Source organism: Malaclemys terrapin, chromosome 25, assembly GCF_027887155.1.
Source record: "Malaclemys terrapin pileata isolate rMalTer1 chromosome 25, rMalTer1.hap1, whole genome shotgun sequence".
In the NCBI taxonomy this organism is placed as follows: Eukaryota; Metazoa; Chordata; order Testudines; family Emydidae; genus Malaclemys; species Malaclemys terrapin.
In genome coordinates, this window is record NC_071529.1 from 1 (window position 1) to 7,500 (window position 7,500).

Here is a 7,500-nt window from a genome sequence, read left to right on the forward strand (position 1 = left end):
AACCCTAACCCTAACCCTAACCCTAACCCTAACCCTAACCCTAACCCTAACCCTAACCCTAACCCTAACCCTAACCCTAACCCTAACCCTAACCCTAACCCTAACCCTAACCCTAACCCTAACCCTAACCCTAACCCTAACCCTAACCCTAACCCTAACCCTAACCCTAACCCTAACCCTAACCCTAACCCTAACCCTAACCCTAACCCTAACCCTAACCCTAACCCTAACCCTAACCCTAACCCTAACCCTAACCCTAACCCTAACCCTAACCCTAACCCTAACCCTAACCCTAACCCTAACCCTAACCCTAACCCTAACCCTAACCCTAACCCTAACCCTAACCCTAACCCTAACCCTAACCCTAACCCTAACCCTAACCCTAACCCTAACCCTAACCCTAACCCTAACCCTAACCCTAACCCTAACCCTAACCCTAACCCTAACCCTAACCCTAACCCTAACCCTAACCCTAACCCTAACCCTAACCCTAACCCTAACCCTAACCCTAACCCTAACCCTAACCCTAACCCTAACCCTAACCCTAACCCTAACCCTAACCCTAACCCTAACCCTAACCCTAACCCTAACCCTAACCCTAACCCTAACCCTAACCCTAACCCTAACCCTAACCCTAACCCTAACCCTAACCCTAACCCTAACCCTAACCCTAACCCTAACCCTAACCCTAACCCTAACCCTAACCCTAACCCTAACCCTAACCCTAACCCTAACCCTAACCCTAACCCTAACCCTAACCCTAACCCTAACCCTAACCCTAACCCTAACCCTAACCCTAACCCTAACCCTAACCCTAACCCTAACCCTAACCCTAACCCTAACCCTAACCCTAACCCTAACCCTAACCCTAACCCTAACCCTAACCCTAACCCTAACCCTAACCCTAACCCTAACCCTAACCCTAACCCTAACCCTAACCCTAACCCTAACCCTAACCCTAACCCTAACCCTAACCCTAACCCTAACCCTAACCCTAACCCTAACCCTAACCCTAACCCTAACCCTAACCCTAACCCTAACCCTAACCCTAACCCTAACCCTAACCCTAACCCTAACCCTAACCCTAACCCTAACCCTAACCCTAACCCTAACCCTAACCCTAACCCTAACCCTAACCCTAACCCTAACCCTAACCCTAACCCTAACCCTAACCCTAACCCTAACCCTAACCCTAACCCTAACCCTAACCCTAACCCTAACCCTAACCCTAACCCTAACCCTAACCCTAACCCTAACCCTAACCCTAACCCTAACCCTAACCCTAACCCTAACCCTAACCCTAACCCTAACCCTAACCCTAACCCTAACCCTAACCCTAACCCTAACCCTAACCCTAACCCTAACCCTAACCCTAACCCTAACCCTAACCCTAACCCTAACCCTAACCCTAACCCTAACCCTAACCCTAACCCTAACCCTAACCCTAACCCTAACCCTAACCCTAACCCTAACCCTAACCCTAACCCTAACCCTAACCCTAACCCTAACCCTAACCCTAACCCTAACCCTAACCCTAACCCTAACCCTAACCCTAACCCTAACCCTAACCCTAACCCTAACCCTAACCCTAACCCTAACCCTAACCCTAACCCTAACCCTAACCCTAACCCTAACCCTAACCCTAACCCTAACCCTAACCCTAACCCTAACCCTAACCCTAACCCTAACCCTAACCCTAACCCTAACCCTAACCCTAACCCTAACCCTAACCCTAACCCTAACCCTAACCCTAACCCTAACCCTAACCCTAACCCTAACCCTAACCCTAACCCTAACCCTAACCCTAACCCTAACCCTAACCCTAACCCTAACCCTAACCCTAACCCTAACCCTAACCCTAACCCTAACCCTAACCCTAACCCTAACCCTAACCCTAACCCTAACCCTAACCCTAACCCTAACCCTAACCCTAACCCTAACCCTAACCCTAACCCTAACCCTAACCCTAACCCTAACCCTAACCCTAACCCTAACCCTAACCCTAACCCTAACCCTAACCCTAACCCTAACCCTAACCCTAACCCTAACCCTAACCCTAACCCTAACCCTAACCCTAACCCTAACCCTAACCCTAACCCTAACCCTAACCCTAACCCTAACCCTAACCCTAACCCTAACCCTAACCCTAACCCTAACCCTAACCCTAACCCTAACCCTAACCCTAACCCTAACCCTAACCCTAACCCTAACCCTAACCCTAACCCTAACCCTAACCCTAACCCTAACCCTAACCCTAACCCTAACCCTAACCCTAACCCTAACCCTAACCCTAACCCTAACCCTAACCCTAACCCTAACCCTAACCCTAACCCTAACCCTAACCCTAACCCTAACCCTAACCCTAACCCTAACCCTAACCCTAACCCTAACCCTAACCCTAACCCTAACCCTAACCCTAACCCTAACCCTAACCCTAACCCTAACCCTAACCCTAACCCTAACCCTAACCCTAACCCTAACCCTAACCCTAACCCTAACCCTAACCCTAACCCTAACCCTAACCCTAACCCTAACCCTAACCCTAACCCTAACCCTAACCCTAACCCTAACCCTAACCCTAACCCTAACCCTAACCCTAACCCTAACCCTAACCCTAACCCTAACCCTAACCCTAACCCTAACCCTAACCCTAACCCTAACCCTAACCCTAACCCTAACCCTAACCCTAACCCTAACCCTAACCCTAACCCTAACCCTAACCCTAACCCTAACCCTAACCCTAACCCTAACCCTAACCCTAACCCTAACCCTAACCCTAACCCTAACCCTAACCCTAACCCTAACCCTAACCCTAACCCTAACCCTAACCCTAACCCTAACCCTAACCCTAACCCTAACCCTAACCCTAACCCTAACCCTAACCCTAACCCTAACCCTAACCCTAACCCTAACCCTAACCCTAACCCTAACCCTAACCCTAACCCTAACCCTAACCCTAACCCTAACCCTAACCCTAACCCTAACCCTAACCCTAACCCTAACCCTAACCCTAACCCTAACCCTAACCCTAACCCTAACCCTAACCCTAACCCTAACCCTAACCCTAACCCTAACCCTAACCCTAACCCTAACCCTAACCCTAACCCTAACCCTAACCCTAACCCTAACCCTAACCCTAACCCTAACCCTAACCCTAACCCTAACCCTAACCCTAACCCTAACCCTAACCCTAACCCTAACCCTAACCCTAACCCTAACCCTAACCCTAACCCTAACCCTAACCCTAACCCTAACCCTAACCCTAACCCTAACCCTAACCCTAACCCTAACCCTAACCCTAACCCTAACCCTAACCCTAACCCTAACCCTAACCCTAACCCTAACCCTAACCCTAACCCTAACCCTAACCCTAACCCTAACCCTAACCCTAACCCTAACCCTAACCCTAACCCTAACCCTAACCCTAACCCTAACCCTAACCCTAACCCTAACCCTAACCCTAACCCTAACCCTAACCCTAACCCTAACCCTAACCCTAACCCTAACCCTAACCCTAACCCTAACCCTAACCCTAACCCTAACCCTAACCCTAACCCTAACCCTAACCCTAACCCTAACCCTAACCCTAACCCTAACCCTAACCCTAACCCTAACCCTAACCCTAACCCTAACCCTAACCCTAACCCTAACCCTAACCCTAACCCTAACCCTAACCCTAACCCTAACCCTAACCCTAACCCTAACCCTAACCCTAACCCTAACCCTAACCCTAACCCTAACCCTAACCCTAACCCTAACCCTAACCCTAACCCTAACCCTAACCCTAACCCTAACCCTAACCCTAACCCTAACCCTAACCCTAACCCTAACCCTAACCCTAACCCTAACCCTAACCCTAACCCTAACCCTAACCCTAACCCTAACCCTAACCCTAACCCTAACCCTAACCCTAACCCTAACCCTAACCCTAACCCTAACCCTAACCCTAACCCTAACCCTAACCCTAACCCTAACCCTAACCCTAACCCTAACCCTAACCCTAACCCTAACCCTAACCCTAACCCTAACCCTAACCCTAACCCTAACCCTAACCCTAACCCTAACCCTAACCCTAACCCTAACCCTAACCCTAACCCTAACCCTAACCCTAACCCTAACCCTAACCCTAACCCTAACCCTAACCCTAACCCTAACCCTAACCCTAACCCTAACCCTAACCCTAACCCTAACCCTAACCCTAACCCTAACCCTAACCCTAACCCTAACCCTAACCCTAACCCTAACCCTAACCCTAACCCTAACCCTAACCCTAACCCTAACCCTAACCCTAACCCTAACCCTAACCCTAACCCTAACCCTAACCCTAACCCTAACCCTAACCCTAACCCTAACCCTAACCCTAACCCTAACCCTAACCCTAACCCTAACCCTAACCCTAACCCTAACCCTAACCCTAACCCTAACCCTAACCCTAACCCTAACCCTAACCCTAACCCTAACCCTAACCCTAACCCTAACCCTAACCCTAACCCTAACCCTAACCCTAACCCTAACCCTAACCCTAACCCTAACCCTAACCCTAACCCTAACCCTAACCCTAACCCTAACCCTAACCCTAACCCTAACCCTAACCCTAACCCTAACCCTAACCCTAACCCTAACCCTAACCCTAACCCTAACCCTAACCCTAACCCTAACCCTAACCCTAACCCTAACCCTAACCCTAACCCTAACCCTAACCCTAACCCTAACCCTAACCCTAACCCTAACCCTAACCCTAACCCTAACCCTAACCCTAACCCTAACCCTAACCCTAACCCTAACCCTAACCCTAACCCTAACCCTAACCCTAACCCTAACCCTAACCCTAACCCTAACCCTAACCCTAACCCTAACCCTAACCCTAACCCTAACCCTAACCCTAACCCTAACCCTAACCCTAACCCTAACCCTAACCCTAACCCTAACCCTAACCCTAACCCTAACCCTAACCCTAACCCTAACCCTAACCCTAACCCTAACCCTAACCCTAACCCTAACCCTAACCCTAACCCTAACCCTAACCCTAACCCTAACCCTAACCCTAACCCTAACCCTAACCCTAACCCTAACCCTAACCCTAACCCTAACCCTAACCCTAACCCTAACCCTAACCCTAACCCTAACCCTAACCCTAACCCTAACCCTAACCCTAACCCTAACCCTAACCCTAACCCTAACCCTAACCCTAACCCTAACCCTAACCCTAACCCTAACCCTAACCCTAACCCTAACCCTAACCCTAACCCTAACCCTAACCCTAACCCTAACCCTAACCCTAACCCTAACCCTAACCCTAACCCTAACCCTAACCCTAACCCTAACCCTAACCCTAACCCTAACCCTAACCCTAACCCTAACCCTAACCCTAACCCTAACCCTAACCCTAACCCTAACCCTAACCCTAACCCTAACCCTAACCCTAACCCTAACCCTAACCCTAACCCTAACCCTAACCCTAACCCTAACCCTAACCCTAACCCTAACCCTAACCCTAACCCTAACCCTAACCCTAACCCTAACCCTAACCCTAACCCTAACCCTAACCCTAACCCTAACCCTAACCCTAACCCTAACCCTAACCCTAACCCTAACCCTAACCCTAACCCTAACCCTAACCCTAACCCTAACCCTAACCCTAACCCTAACCCTAACCCTAACCCTAACCCTAACCCTAACCCTAACCCTAACCCTAACCCTAACCCTAACCCTAACCCTAACCCTAACCCTAACCCTAACCCTAACCCTAACCCTAACCCTAACCCTAACCCTAACCCTAACCCTAACCCTAACCCTAACCCTAACCCTAACCCTAACCCTAACCCTAACCCTAACCCTAACCCTAACCCTAACCCTAACCCTAACCCTAACCCTAACCCTAACCCTAACCCTAACCCTAACCCTAACCCTAACCCTAACCCTAACCCTAACCCTAACCCTAACCCTAACCCTAACCCTAACCCTAACCCTAACCCTAACCCTAACCCTAACCCTAACCCTAACCCTAACCCTAACCCTAACCCTAACCCTAACCCTAACCCTAACCCTAACCCTAACCCTAACCCTAACCCTAACCCTAACCCTAACCCTAACCCTAACCCTAACCCTAACCCTAACCCTAACCCTAACCCTAACCCTAACCCTAACCCTAACCCTAACCCTAACCCTAACCCTAACCCTAACCCTAACCCTAACCCTAACCCTAACCCTAACCCTAACCCTAACCCTAACCCTAACCCTAACCCTAACCCTAACCCTAACCCTAACCCTAACCCTAACCCTAACCCTAACCCTAACCCTAACCCTAACCCTAACCCTAACCCTAACCCTAACCCTAACCCTAACCCTAACCCTAACCCTAACCCTAACCCTAACCCTAACCCTAACCCTAACCCTAACCCTAACCCTAACCCTAACCCTAACCCTAACCCTAACCCTAACCCTAACCCTAACCCTAACCCTAACCCTAACCCTAACCCTAACCCTAACCCTAACCCTAACCCTAACCCTAACCCTAACCCTAACCCTAACCCTAACCCTAACCCTAACCCTAACCCTAACCCTAACCCTAACCCTAACCCTAACCCTAACCCTAACCCTAACCCTAACCCTAACCCTAACCCTAACCCTAACCCTAACCCTAACCCTAACCCTAACCCTAACCCTAACCCTAACCCTAACCCTAACCCTAACCCTAACCCTAACCCTAACCCTAACCCTAACCCTAACCCTAACCCTAACCCTAACCCTAACCCTAACCCTAACCCTAACCCTAACCCTAACCCTAACCCTAACCCTAACCCTAACCCTAACCCTAACCCTAACCCTAACCCTAACCCTAACCCTAACCCTAACCCTAACCCTAACCCTAACCCTAACCCTAACCCTAACCCTAACCCTAACCCTAACCCTAACCCTAACCCTAACCCTAACCCTAACCCTAACCCTAACCCTAACCCTAACCCTAACCCTAACCCTAACCCTAACCCTAACCCTAACCCTAACCCTAACCCTAACCCTAACCCTAACCCTAACCCTAACCCTAACCCTAACCCTAACCCTAACCCTAACCCTAACCCTAACCCTAACCCTAACCCTAACCCTAACCCTAACCCTAACCCTAACCCTAACCCTAACCCTAACCCTAACCCTAACCCTAACCCTAACCCTAACCCTAACCCTAACCCTAACCCTAACCCTAACCCTAACCCTAACCCTAACCCTAACCCTAACCCTAACCCTAACCCTAACCCTAACCCTAACCCTAACCCTAACCCTAACCCTAACCCTAACCCTAACCCTAACCCTAACCCTAACCCTAACCCTAACCCTAACCCTAACCCTAACCCTAACCCTAACCCTAACCCTAACCCTAACCCTAACCCTAACCCTAACCCTAACCCTAACCCTAACCCTAACCCTAACCCTAACCCTAACCCTAACCCTAACCCTAACCCTAACCCTAACCCTAACCCTAACCCTAACCCTAACCCTAACCCT